Source organism: Trichogramma pretiosum, unplaced genomic scaffold (assembly GCF_000599845.2).
Source record: "Trichogramma pretiosum strain Unisexual culture from Peru unplaced genomic scaffold, Tpre_2.0 scaffold100, whole genome shotgun sequence".
NCBI lineage: Eukaryota > Metazoa > Arthropoda > Insecta > Hymenoptera > Trichogrammatidae > Trichogramma > Trichogramma pretiosum.
Genome location: NW_019640801.1, coordinates 298990 through 313530, shown reverse-complemented (window position 1 = coordinate 313530; position 14541 = coordinate 298990). Strand labels below are relative to the sequence as shown.

Genomic DNA, 14541 nt, shown 5'->3' with positions numbered 1-14541 from the left:
CTGCTTTAAACGTACTTATTGTAGAAGGATGTAGATTTTCCTTTAAAACTTGATCCCGAGGCTGGAATATTTTTACTCGAATTTTTCGATTTCCGACAAGTATCATCGAATTTTTTTCGATGGGTTCGTAAGATTAATAGTTGCAGTTTATAACTATCCGATTAAATCGATCCTTCATTTGTAAAACATATAATTAACTATTTTTAAATAAATAAATGCAATAATACGTCCCATTACTCACAACTCTGAAAGAATTATGTAAAAATAACGGATAAATTGCACGAGTACAGAACGAACGAGCTAGAACCCGGAAGATAAACGAAGAATTGAAAGGAAGAGCATTGCATTGGGTACAATGTACCAGTGAACCCGTAGCTCATCTATATACACATGCGCACTTGTGTCCCTACTCTAGGACGTTTGAGAGCTACGGCAAAGACCTCCCTACATATTGTGCCGAGTTTTAGAGGGGGCAATGCTGAAGATTTGCTTCCACCACCATATCAAATATACCCCTCGAACTTTTTTTTCGAGCATCGCACATCTTTCTCCATAGCAATAGCCACGTGTGCTGCGAGTGTATCATGTTCGTCTGTCGAGTGCTGAGCGCGATTAGTTTTGGCAAAATTTTGGCTAGCAACATTTTTTGATAATTTTTTCGTGGGAATGCGTCTTTGACAGTTTTGACTTTTAGCGATAAATCGTGGCCGCACGCACACGACGCAATATTTTATCGTTGCCTTAAACTCCATATTCATCATGTGATACCAATAGTTTTATCGAGTATGACTTTACGTCACACATCGTATGACATTTTTTCGGCTTATTCCATTATCTATGCCATTTCTAATCACAATCACATTTTTTCTATAAGAAGATGTTGTGCGAGTGGCTGAGTTTAGAATTTTTTTACCGATGCCAAGGCTCGAGCTGAAATGAAAACAATCCCTTGTACTCCCCTGCAAAAGACAATATTTTTGGAAACATACGAATTCGTGTGCTCTCGAAAATCTCTTTAGGTTTTTTTCCACACACTTCATTGTCTTTCTGGTCTATTGTCATGCGCGCCAACAAAAAAGATTTCGTTCGTAGTATTAGCTAGAATTCGGTGTGTATTATATATATAGATCGAAGGCGTTACAAGAATCGTGCGTTGCGCTGCGCACCCAGTGCTACAGCGACAATTGGCATCAGAGCGTGGGCAGAATGTGAAAAATAAAAAAACGAGGCGCAGGACGCTGAAAAAGTATATAATCGCCAAGACGATGCATCCATCTCCTTGGACAAAAGTGCGCATACGGCTAAGGCGGGGGAGTACACGGTGTCGATCGCGCGCAAAGCTGCTCCTGCACGGAAAATCCATGCACCGCCGGCACGAATACAGCCCAAAGGATAGTTCGAAGGGTAAATTTCCCGTGCAGGCTGCATGGTTAGAGTAGAGCAGAGTAGAGAGAGGTATATCGAGCGCAGGGGAGAGTTTGCAAAAACACGAGTTTGCGCGCATTATATAGATATATGTATGGTTGGAGAAATTTTGCGGAGGCATCTAAGGGTGGGGAGAAAGGTTGCGCGCGGCGATTCACCAACGCAACACAACGCAGCAGCAGCAGCAGCAGCTACGACGACGACGATCACGTCGACCACGACTACTACTACTACGCGACGACGACGACGACGACGACGACGTATAGGAGAGCAGAGCGCGCGTTCAGCGTTAGAGGTCATTGACCCGCGCAGCTTGCTCGCTGCCGGCTGCTGCTCTGACTACTATTGCTACTGCTGTTACTGCTCTCTCTCTCTCTCTCTCTCTTTCTCTCTATCTCTCTCTTTCTGTTCGTGTGTGTTTAGCTACTACTCTTTCGACTGTCAAGCATATACGTAGTCGTTCGCTGCTCTTTTGCTCTTCGTGACTGTGATGACGATTGTGCTTTCGTGACAAAACAAAAAGAAAAGCTGGCAAGAAAAGGAAAAAAGTGAGGTGAAAAGCGCGAACAAGTGCACGAATGTAATTCTACGATAATAAGTGACCAAAGAAAAAGAGAAGATGAGTGCGAGATTGGAAAGTGAGTGCTAATTGTTGTGCTTTATTTATATATAAGGCGCGTCGTTTCGTGCGAAGAAAGAGAGTGAATTGTAACGGTTGCACACGATAATTGTGAGCGGTGCAGTCTGTGTGTCAGTGTCACCGGCAGCTTAGCTGTAAACGACGCAAGCTTCGACAATATGCGCACGAGGTGCATTCGATAATGGTGAGTTTTTCGATCGTGTGATTTTAACCTTTTCCTTTTCGTCGGCTGCATCGAAAGCTCGACCACGATGTAGAAAGCAAAAAAAGTTGTCTCTCTGACGCCAAGACTCAACGGGTTATCTAGCTTCGACGTCGTTAGTGTTATTGCAAGAATTTTGGAGTTGCGCGTAACCGCGGTATTAGTCGAAACGACGCTTGCACGGCAATGGACCGGTGCGCAGGACCTTCATTCGCCCAAAGTCACGACCTTGCGCTTGCGGCTCGCTGCGTAGCCAACACAGAGCTCTCGAGCCGCGCGCTCGACTCCGTGTCCGGACTCTGAAACCGCGCGCACTTTTCAGCAGCCGAATCTAAAGAAAAGCTCTGCGAAGAAAGAGAAAAAGTCTAGTCGCGAATAGAGAATATAACACCGGATAGAGAAGAAAGAGCAAAAGAGAGAGAGTGACACGCTTTCGCGCACAAGCATACATGTACACAGGCACGCATGCAGCGGTGCACACACCCATGTAAAAGCTCTTTTTCTCTCTCTCTCTCTCTCTTTCTCTCGAGCCGAGCATAGCCGAGTCGAGTGTGCAAGTGCACGGATGCAAAAGTTGTGCGAGCGAGCGGCCAAGAGAGAGTATATAACAAACACTATAGAGCTGTGTTGGCGCGTCGCGGAGAAAGGGTTTCTCTCTCTCCTCGGCTCTACATATCGCTCTCCGTGATGGTCTAGGCCTCTCTACTATTGCTAGCCTAGGCTCGCCCGCGAATAGAGTTTGTTGTGCGTTCCAATATGCCGATCTCTGCACTCTGACGGGCCTGCCGCGGCTCTTTTCTCTCTCGCTCGGAATCGCTTGACTTTTCCCAGTGTCTCTTTTCTCTCCCTGTGCGCGGTGTGCAGTTCTGGCTTCGCTCTCGTCGACGAAAACCAAATTTTACTCTTGGTGATCGTTCCTCGGCCAGAGCAACTTTTTGGCCCGACAGTGGAGTTGGAACTGTTTTGCAAAGCGTCGTTCTGTGTGCGCGACGCGAAGGTCGAGTAGAGCCACGAGATTAGAAGATCGCCGAGCAGTGTCAGAGCAAAAACAAATTACACAAGTAACGTAGTGCAAAAGAGAGCGTTATAGAGCCGGGGGAAGTATAATGGAAGACGACTAGCGCCCAGTGCAAATTATTTTTTCCATCGTTAAATCCAATGAAGCAATTAAGCGAAGAAAATTGATTTTTAAAAGAGAGCGACAGTGCGAGTGAGTGCGACGAGTGTTGAGGTGAAATACGATAGACGCCGTGTGTGCACGTACACAGCTCTGGTGCAGCTGGTTGTTTTTTTTTCTCTTTCGCTCGCTTGCCTGCCTGGCTGCCGGCCTGCAACGAGCCGCCTGGATTGAAATCTCGCTCTCGAAAGCTAGTCGTTGATGCAGTTACATAGCTCGACTGCACTTCCGCGTGAAAGTGATTTATTAATATTATACAGCTATAAGCGCGGGACACCGGCATCGCCACCGCCGCCGCTTCGATTATAACGTAACCGATGAATTTGGCTGCAAAAAAGAATCACGAGCGTGTGCGCGCGCGAGTCGAGTTTCCGAACTCGATTCGATTGTCTGCGGTCCGAGTAAAAAGTGAATTTTTCTCCACGCCGCTATAGCTCGCCAGTGATAAATTAACATTAGCGCGCGCTGATTCATTTGACATTTTTTAACGATAGAACACTTCCTCGTAGAATACGCGATGAAGTGTATTTATATGTATATGTATGAAACGAACATTCGGGTCATTGTCCTCCTCCCTAGAGTGCATGAAAAGTCTTTTTCTCTTTCTTGCACTCTCTTTCTTGAACAAATCAAACGAACAGATAAGTTTCTTCATTCGTTTTGATGCACGGAGCTGGCGAATTTTTTCTTTTTACGTTCGCACGCGTTTACAGCTCGTCTTATCGTTGCAGAGCGTTAAAAACGTAAATAGCGGATCTGAGTGACTAAATATTCAACACAAGAAGGTCAAGTGCTCCTCGCACGATTTCCGACAGTCTAAGCTAATGCTCTATTTTTTTTTTCTTTCCGTGTAATACAGCTGATCGAAAGTGGAGAAGTTTACATTGTATTATGAACTTGCTTTAATACGCATATAGATTGAGCGACTTCGATTACTTTGTCGTGCAATAAATAATAATATTCACGCACGCATGGACGCGCTGATAAAAAATTATGTAAGTCACCCGCGCTTATACATCAGTCGTCGCCGGCATACATAATATCGTATAATTACATTTATCGTTTTTAATATCGATGCGTCGTTATTAAATGAGCTGTAAATACGTCGAATTACGTAAGCGATTTGAGCTTGCTTATGAAAAGTACGAGACATTATCAAAAAAATATAAATATGACCGCCAATTCGTTTCAATAATAATGAGAATTCGTAATAAAGCCTATCCGAACATGGTCGATTCATAGTGCAACGCCGAAAAACGAGTTGTTGAAGAGAAAGTTCTACGTCACCGCCGACGACGCGGAGATGCCGATTCATAATCGCTCGCACCTCGTCGCATTGTGCATTGTAGCCACGCGCGAAAAAGGAAAAAGAGCGAGAAAACCTCTCGGTAATGGTGGTGGTGGCGGCGGCGGCGGCGGCGGCATTGCACGCGGAAACTGCTGCACCCGGAAAGTGGTCTTGCCACCGGCGTCGTATTACCCGCGGCACTCCCACCCCCCCTCTTCAAGTGCGAGGTTGCACGACGTGAAAGCTCATGATACCGCATAGGAAGTACATCGCTTGCATAGAGCATACCTTTTCTTTTTTTTTATTTATGAATTTATATTTTCTTCTACTTACGTACACGTTGGCGCACGCGAGCCTACTTTTTTGAACATTAAAAGCGATGAATTGCGTAACAAATGGACGATATAATCGAGGCATATTGTTAGATCTGGATAAGCGTTGTAATTCAAGGTAGCACGAGCTCGCACGAGAACCTGTCGCGCTCGCACGCGTATCGTCTATAAGCATATACACGTATAAAGTCAGTTTCGCGTTTGCCGCGCTCCCAACCGAAGTGGAGAGTGCAGTAACGGTGCATCCGAATGCGAAGCCGAAGAAAGGGAAGGCAAGCGATGTTTTGTTGCGCAAACGAGCCTCGCATGCAGACGATCGTCTTCGGCGTTGATGCGTTCGAGCTGCTGTAAAAGTGAAACTCTTTACTCCGCGACCTTCTTGGCCGAGCGCGTTCCAATGCAGTCATGCATTTTTAGTAGATACTGTCTTTGATCGCACTGTCGCTCTCTTCTCCAATGAGATTTAGTAACGCATGCCGAGCTTTTATCCTCAGCTCTCATACAAGAATGTATAGTTAGTTAGATCTTAGCGATCACAAGTTAATACACTCTTAACGATGAACATTATTTGATGATTTTAATGAAATGCACTTCAAATAAAATAATTTCAGACAGAAGATTTGTAACGACTCAACAGGCTATAGTCGCTTGTTTTTGCTCGGCAGCTATCGATCGCAATTTTCCAGTCGTCATCGACATCCAACAAACGTAAAATGAAATGTGCAATAGAGCACGCAAACAAGTGCAAAATTATCAATAAAACTAATACAAAAAGTACGATTACATGAGTGCGGCATTGAAAAACAAAAGTGTTCTTTTTTTCCTTTTTATTTTTTCATTTACGAGTTTTCATCCTTAGAACGAGACTGTGACATGTGCGTGTAAATACACGCGCAGTGAGTTGTCGTTTCTCAAGTACACATACACGCACACACACACACATACACACGCGCATGCAGTGACCTGTGGAAACTCATAAATAGCCCTGCGTGAGAAAGTAATTGCCAAGACTGTGTTCACTGGTGTCTGTGTGTTTGTTTGGATGCACCGAAGCCTTCAGAGAAAGATTGAACTCAACCATCGAGAGACTATTTCTTCCTTTTCTCACATCGAAGAAGCGAAGTTCACATATTGATGGCAGATCAACGACATCACAAAAATGTAAGCTCCTTCAATACCTTACTTTTTAATGGGTTACATAGTTTCGAGAGTCAAAAAAATTTTCTCATTTAAAAAAATTGTATTTGATAAATCAAAAGTTTGATTAATTTGAAAGATACGCTCAGTAAAGTTGTTCATTTAAAGAAGTTGTAAAAAAATGTCAGCTTGAAATATTGAAAATTGTTGACTTTCCAACGGGTTTCCTCGCTTAGTTTTTTTTCGCGGTAGGCCAGGACATTTCGGTACAGGGTTATCCAAAATCTGAAAGTCGAAAATTTTCAATATTTCAAGCTGACATTTTTTTACAACTTCTTTAAATGAACAACTTTACTGAGCGTATGTTTTAAATTAATCAAACTTTTGATTTGTCAAATCCAATATTTTGATATAAAATTTTTTTTTCTGCGTATAATGTTGTACAAGCCCTTAAATTTATGCAATACAGTGTAATCAGCTTATTTTTTCAATGGTACCTTTTACACTCCTTAGTGCTAATAAAAATTTCGAAAAGTTGATCAAAAATTTATTCAAGGTTTCCCATAGACTCATATAACGGGTTGTGTATTACGAAACAAGTCGTGAGAGCCCAGAAAATGACGGATATACACAGTCCCCTCGTCATTTTTCATCAACGTGTTTGTCTTTTCATATTGATGCAGAGGCATTTGCAACATAGAATCCGGAAGAGTTGGCGAACGCAGCACATCGAGCTCATTTTCCTTCATTATATGTACACGAATTGTCCTTCATTAACGGTGACTTCGTTACGAGCTCACTGCAGTGTTGCATTAACTATTGAACGAAGAGCGACGCAATCGAGGTACTTTCTGTTTCGTAACCCTGTGAAACGTTCGGCTCATTTTTTTCGATCCAGAAAAAATTGCAATAAAGGCATTAATAAAATTAAACGGGCTTCAAAGTATTCGAGGAGTACTCGAGGAATGTGTGATTAAATAATCTAAACGATTTTTACATAACCGCATGTGTATACGGCATTACACATTGGGTTATTAATTTTTTCATACAATATTAATGTTTGAAATTCGAAAAAATTCTAAACAATCCATCAGTTCGTGTATATTTTTTTTTGCTTTATCCTATGCCAAAGCGTCTTTTGCAAAGTGACTGTTAAATTATTTTTTTGAATTGAATAAGATGCGAGAACTCAAACATTCCTTACTAACTACATGCATAATTTTTGTCTCATATCTAGTTCACCGAGAAATTACGACTCGATTTATTGAATCCTGAAGTTAAACTCGTAAAACTTTTCAACTTTCTCCGATTCTCTCGTCACTGATTGATATACCTAAACACATTATTTATCCAAATTTTTTTCGTAAAATTTGGTGTCAAATGTAATTATGCAGTAATAATTGACGAACTCGCGAAACATCTATGAGTACACATGACTAGTGTCGACTTATCTCAGCTTTTTTCACGAGCTTATAGGTGCAGTGCTTTCTCTCGCTCCTTTTATATTCTCTTTCTCTTTATGTATGCTATTTAACAGCAGTAGGCACTAGTGTCGTCGTCGTCATCGTCAACTTGACTGTCGTAGAGTATTTATATGGCTCGCCCGCTGACTTTTTGTCGCGCTTCTGCGATTACGAGATGTTTCCTCTTTCTCACTACTGCGTTCCTCAATCGAGCAGTGTTGTCCATGCAAGATGCACGCGGCAAAAAAATTCACGCGTTCGATGACCCGACCCGCTGGATATTTAGTGGCCTAAACTGCTGAGCAGAGAGAACAGGAGAGAAAAAGAGAGAGAAAGAGAGAGAGAGAGAGAGCTCTCCAGGCGAATCAAGAATGAAGAAGTTACCGCTGCAGCTGCTATTTGCGTTCGTGAACTTGATCGCGCTCACGCGTACTCCAGGGATAAAATTCATATTTTATCTGTTTCTTGGAAGTTTTGATATTTTATCGCCTCACCTCTTTTCTTTTGCGAGTATGTATACATTTTATCTGCGGGTTTTTTTTTGCATCGAGTGATATCTTATCGAGCAAATTCAAGAGAAGCGTTTAAGTTCAAGACTTATCATTGAAAGTGGCAATCAAAATAAATTTTTCGCCCGAGGTAAGGAAACGAAGCAAAGTATTCAATGGTATTTTTAAAGGAAAAAGCATCAGAGTACTGCAGGGTGAATTTTTTCCTCTATAGCCAGATAAAAATGAGGCAAGAAGAAAATGCCAATAGCGCGGTGCGGCGAGGTATCGCGTGTTGCAGGAAAAAGCTCGAAGCCGAGCGCGAGCTTTGCGCACACGGACAAGCACATGCACGCGTAGGCTCATACACGTATAATAATACAGTCGAGTCGAGTAGCGGCTATGCAACAGCGAACAATCGACGTCTATAACGCTTGGCTCGCTCGCTCGCTCGGCTCGGCGAAGCTCGGCGAAGCTCGGCGAGTTCAACAAACCCGCGCTCGGCTCCGCTCGGCAGTAGGTCAGTGATGGAGCTACTGGCCGTCCCGAGCGCCGAGGCAATGACACCGGCAGCCAACAACGCGATTCCTATCCCCCACCGCCAGCTCGGCGCAGCCATCTCCTCGACGCTCGCTCTCTGTCTCCGTCTCTGTCTCTCTTTCTGCGCGTATAGCCGCTTGTGTATATAGACGCACGCTATCGCGTACAACGTACGTGCACGAAAGCGCAGCGAGGTGCGCGAGGAGGGGAGCTTTCCCGGCGCTACTCGACACGCCGCCAACTGCGGCGGGGAAGCTCTCGTGTGTCGCGCATCGGCCAAGCTGCGAACAAACTTGTCCCGGAAGGGTCTGTTCGACTGCTATATTGCGGGGTGTATGTGCCACGCTATATTTACCCATATATATGTGCCGGCCGACCCTATCTCATAAATACTTCTACTATATCGGGCCTTTGAACTTCTTTTTTTCTCCATCTTTTATCTCAATTGCACCGCATGAGACTTTATGGTCTGCTCGATATAACAAGTATGTTACGTCGACTCGAGTACTTGGCAAAATAATAACTTTTCTCCCAAGATGCTGATGCAACTCATCTTAATCCCAGCTAGACCTTTCAATTTTATAAACATTTTCTTTGCAGTTGCTTATATTTTTTGTCGCTTTAATTCGACAAATTAATTCACGTCAATTTACATTTTATATTGAGCTTCATTTTCATCCACCATACTAAATGAAATACAAATTAATTCTCAGCTTATCACGTTGCTATGTTGAAAATATTATTCAAGCCAATCATATAACCAAGACCTTTCGCTTGCTACTTATAGGTACGTGTGTTGTGTGTACAGCTAGTATACAGGGACTGAGCGAGTATCTAAACTTCCTACGTAGACCTTAACTTTCTCTTACCACCCACTGTTTTTCGTCGCTCTCACTCGATGGCACTTTTAGTCATTCTCGGTGAACAACAATCTCGTTTCAGCTTGCGCAGACCAAGTCTACACATAAGAAAAGGATCAACGTCCCGACACACGCAGGAAATTACGTCGGCTCGCGAGACTAATGCAGTAGCTGCTAAACATCGATATTACATTAGTTCTCGGCTGGCTGCAGAATTTTCGTGTACATCTTAGCAGTTTTGTGAACCACCCCAGTGGGAAGATATGAGCTTTTATACACAACTCAGAGTCCCGCTGCGATTCGTGAATAGAGTTTTTTGAAAATATTCGTATTACTAACTATATATATACGCGTCAATGTTTTTATGTCGCTTCGTTGGAAATGAGTTTTATTTAATGATACTTGGAGATAAGAAATTTTATTTTTAAATTATTTAAAGACAAAAGTGATAAAGTTTGGCTCAACCGAGTTGTAATGACTTTTTACACGACGGAGAATAAGAATCGATGAAAATAATAATTTCAATCATTGTAACTTAGATAACAGACAGTTCAGAGTCTTTATTGTAAAAGTGTTGAGCTGCAGAGTTTAAGGTGCACTCGATGTAAGCAAACATATATTACATTAATTTGGTCAGCGGAATCGAAGCAGCAAACGATCGCGATGCAGGCGGGAAAGAACAATGGTCGTGTCGAGCATTAGGAAAGGAAGAGCTGGGTCGGTTGTTCGCACTCGGCGCGCGCTAAAAGTGAGAGTAGCTGCAACGGTACACACGGTATGGCTAAGGTACGCCACGGATCGGGAGAAAAAAGGAAGAGTCCTGGGCTGGCGCGCATCCTTGGCACGACCGCGACGAGAGAGAAAGCGATGGGTTAATAATTGCGATAGCGCTGCACCGAGAGCGAGAGAAGCTACTTGGTACGGAGCGGGCCGGCTTCCGGTGAACGCGCATAGAGCACGCCGCACTGCAGTGTTTTGCTCTCGCTATAATACATTGTATGCACACGCATACAGGGTTACATAGACACTGCGAGAGTATATACAAACGGGTTCTCTTTCGCTGTCGTCAAAGCTTCTCTCGAGCCGACGAGCGCAACGAGCGACTTTCACTCGCTGCAGTCTATGCAGCAGCAGGCCATCGCACTCTCAGGCCTAGTCTACATGAGTCTACTGCTAACTCTTGCCTAGTGCACACGCTCCCGGCTAAATTATTCAATTTTGCAGCTTTTCAAAATGTCTTTTGTTCCTTTTTTATTCGCGAGTGTCGGGCCGCGCTACGGTTTCGCCTCGGCATCTTGTGTTCCGTGTGAGGAGCAGCGGCCGGGTAGCTTTTCAAACAACCCAACCGAGCGCGATTGTCCGTCTTTTTCTCTCTCTCTCTCTCACTTATTTTATCTCGAATTCATTTGCGCCGTTTCCAGGCCGAGAAAGCTCATTTTTTCGATCAAAAGCTGCAGAGCGACATCGACGTGTGTCCGTGGAAAATGCAAACTGTCGGATGAGCCCCAACGAGTCAGATCGTCCGGATATAGGTTCGCGATGGTCTTTCTGCAGAGCTGCAGCTACATTGGCTTCTGGGAAAATCGATTTCCGCGCGTGGCTCTGCGCAGCCATGCCAACGTAGATTGGGCCTGCCGCTCTATGTAAAGAGGCAACTAGCTTTTCGCTGAGCTCGTTCGTTTTGGTCTAAAGCTCTTGGCAGTCGTATGCGGCGCGATTTTCAGAACAAAGAGCCTACGACCGATGATCGCCCATACAAATTGTGCTAGTCAATGCAGCTGCAAGTATTTCAGGGACTGAAATTGTTGAAATTTATCGCACGCAAGTGCGAATTAGAAACGTAATCCCTTTGAGGATCTTGGTCGAGCGCATAAAATAAATACAGCTAGCGATGCGAGCTGCGCGCAATGATAATCGCATTTTCCCTCGTTATCGTGTATCTCGCTAGCTTCGCGCATGCGTACATGCATTTATTATATACTCTACGAATCAGTACGTATTATGCTGCAGTTCCGAATAAAACGCAAATTTCCGACACTTTCTTGGCGCGCTTGTAACAAACAGGCTTGTTCTTTCATTTTACTGCTTGAGCAGGAAGCCCCCACCGCCCTTGTTTACAGACGAGCCTTGTTATATTTTTCATTATCGTCAAACAATGGCTTCATTCAGCAAAAGCATATTTTCTTGCTCAAAGAAAATGCGTAAGCCGTGTGTATTACGGGTGCACTCTGGAAAAACGACATGTTTATATTTGCCTTTATTATCGGCGAGCAGACTGAATTCCAATTTTAGCTTTCGATGCATGTATAGACGCTTTTTTTATTCCTTCTCCTGCTTCAATAATGAACAACACTAGAAATTATTGAAAAAAAAGCTCGTTGTACATTTATTGATCGGATTTATACTGTTCGCTCGGTGTAGGGTTATAAAACTAACTAGGTTATAGGGGCCTAGTAAAAGTACAAATGAGCTGGCTCGACCATTACGAAACGCGATACAGATTAAAAAATCAAAGTTTGTTTAATCGTCGCAGAAAAATTGCCCGATAAGCGGCCCGATCGATTTCCGTGTCGGTACACTGTACACTTTGCACACGCGAGGGTGAAAGACATTGGCAATAAAGCTCGCGTTTGATTCATTCGTTGGCGTAAAAACATAGATATGGAGATGTGGGCAATAACATTTCAATTGGTCGGTGAACGCGAGAACAGATTGAACTTTCTTTCTCATCGCAATCTGGCATCGCAATCCTCAAGAGCTACAGCTCGAGTCGCGGTTGTTGCGCGATATCCTATTGTCCGTATAGGCGTCGGGCGTGCGCTCTAGAGCGTTGAGAACTTGCACTGCCAGCCAGCGACTGTATTGTAATGCCTATGCAAGCGAAAAGAGAGAGAAAAAGAGAGAGAGAGAGAGAGAGAGGTGAAGGGCATGCGCAATTGTTTTTCCCTGAGAAAATGTACATGTTGCTGGCCGATCGTTTATAAGTCGACGATTCGTTCAAACAAGTTGAGCATCTTGAACGTTCATTTTATCCACGAATTTGCGAGGGACAGGACTTTTTGGTTGACTAATTTTGATAGGTATTTTCGGACATGGCGTAAATCAGAAACTCGGAGAAACTGCACTAATAATACAAAGCTACCGGTTCCGTTACGTACCGAAAGCCATCTGCGCAAGAGGCAGGGATCGCAGCTGCCGCCGCGGGAAAAATAATCACACGCGTACGAGTCGACGTGGGCTCCAGCGTTACGAAACGAAGCATGCGAAAATCGCGAGCTGCCTGCCGTACGCAACTTTCTCCTGTTTCTCGCGCTGTACGCCGGCAACAAGAGCCAGCAACGGCTGTAACGCAGCGATCGGCACTCCGCAACCTAGGAACGATGCACTCGGCGTTGCATCGCCAAGCGGAGAATCATTAGGATTCGTGGCCAGGCCAATATATGGCATTAGACGGCGCAGCTGCCTGTGAAAGCTCTTTTCGCCGAGCCAACGCAACGCAGCCGAGCCACTTGTGCAACCCTGATCCTGCCTGACTTTTCGTATAATTAGACACGCGATTCGTCCCGAACGCATAACGCGCCATCGGTGCAATGCTCGTTTGCACAAACGCTTTTGAATTTGTCGGCCACGTTCAAATTTTTTTTTTTTTCATCTTCAGAGGCAGCTTCTCATTTTTCCTACGAAATCATCGATGAGCCCGTCGATCGGAAAATTTACATGGCGTTTCTAGCGCGTGAACTTTATTCTGGTTCTCGGAAAAACTCGTACTTGAACTTCCGTCAAGCGACAAATGAAGAAAAAAAACGAAGCTAATAGTTTCCAGATATGTAGATAAAGCGAGGTTTTTATTTATTTTAGGCGAAGAGCGAAGCACGTGCGCACACGACGACCATGAAAACACAGATAAAATATTCATCACGACTGACGGGTGTATTCACGAAAGAGTCATTTTAGAGGCTCTAATCATTGATGTGTTTCCCTCGAGCACACATTTATTTTCCAGTTCCCCTCGTTCGAAGCCTCCGCAGTACGGTGGGCCTGCGTATGTATACGCGCAAGCGACATGTGCCGATCCCGACACAAAATGCGTGAATCACCAATCATATAGAAAAGAGCGTAGGCGCACACATGCTTCTCGCCGAGGCAGTTCATCGAACTCGACTCTCGCGCCTCGCAAAGTGTCGCGCTCGTTGCAGACGTATCATAATTTCGTATTTACGTTAACTTCTCTTTGATCTTGAAAATTTACGTCTTTATCGCGCTTGCCGGTGCATCAACTCCGGTCGCTTTTTTTTTCCCTCCCTCCCCGTCTCTTGCTCTCATCTATGTGCACACGCCCCGGCCAGCGACGCTGCTTCTCTGCTGCGACTGCTCCCGCACTGCTCTTCGAGCGATATTTTATTTTTCATCAGCTATTAGCCGTGAAAAGCTCGGCTCTCTTTGGCCCGACCGATCCGTTGCTGGCCTCTTGGAGGTCAAGTACATTATACCACCCAATCCACCGAGTTACGTATTTCGAAAAGACTCGTCTACATCCGAGCATATGTTTTGCTGCCACTGTATACGCGTTTATTTTTATCTAAACTATATATCGTTGTGTTTTCGAGATATGTCTTCTTTTTATAGGCCTGAGCTATTTACCGGAGGCTGGTTTAGTTTTATCTGCTTCTCAAACAAATCTAATATAGCAATCGACTGTGATTTTTATTTAATGAACCGACAAACGTTCTGTTTGAACTTGAGAACTTTAAATTAATATTGAAGAATGCTCCGAGCTTGCTAAATACTTGTGATTGTTGTATGCAATTAAAGAATTATATTTTTCAAGTTCAGTGTCGTAGCCTCCATTGACCGGCACGGAGATGATATTGATGTCTCGACGCCTTCAATTCAATATATGCTGTCGTTAATTTTGATCTGTGCCTCTTTTTGCTGGTGCACAAACTGCTACTTGACTCGGCAGCAAATTTAACTCTTTTAAATGTTATT

The 14541-nt window shown here is 44.0% G+C and overlaps 1 protein-coding gene across 1 annotated transcript in view; it reads left to right on the top strand.

Annotated features, from left to right (window-relative positions):
- The first annotated feature begins 2177 nt into the window (after window positions 1-2177).
- Window positions 2178-14541, top strand: part of LOC106652710 (hormone receptor 4-like) — a 93030-nt gene continuing 80666 nt past the window's right edge. The window contains exon 1 of the mRNA XM_023458798.1: window positions 2178-2249. The gene's annotated coding sequence lies outside the window, so the exon portion shown is untranslated. The remainder of the gene's footprint in view (window positions 2250-14541) is intronic.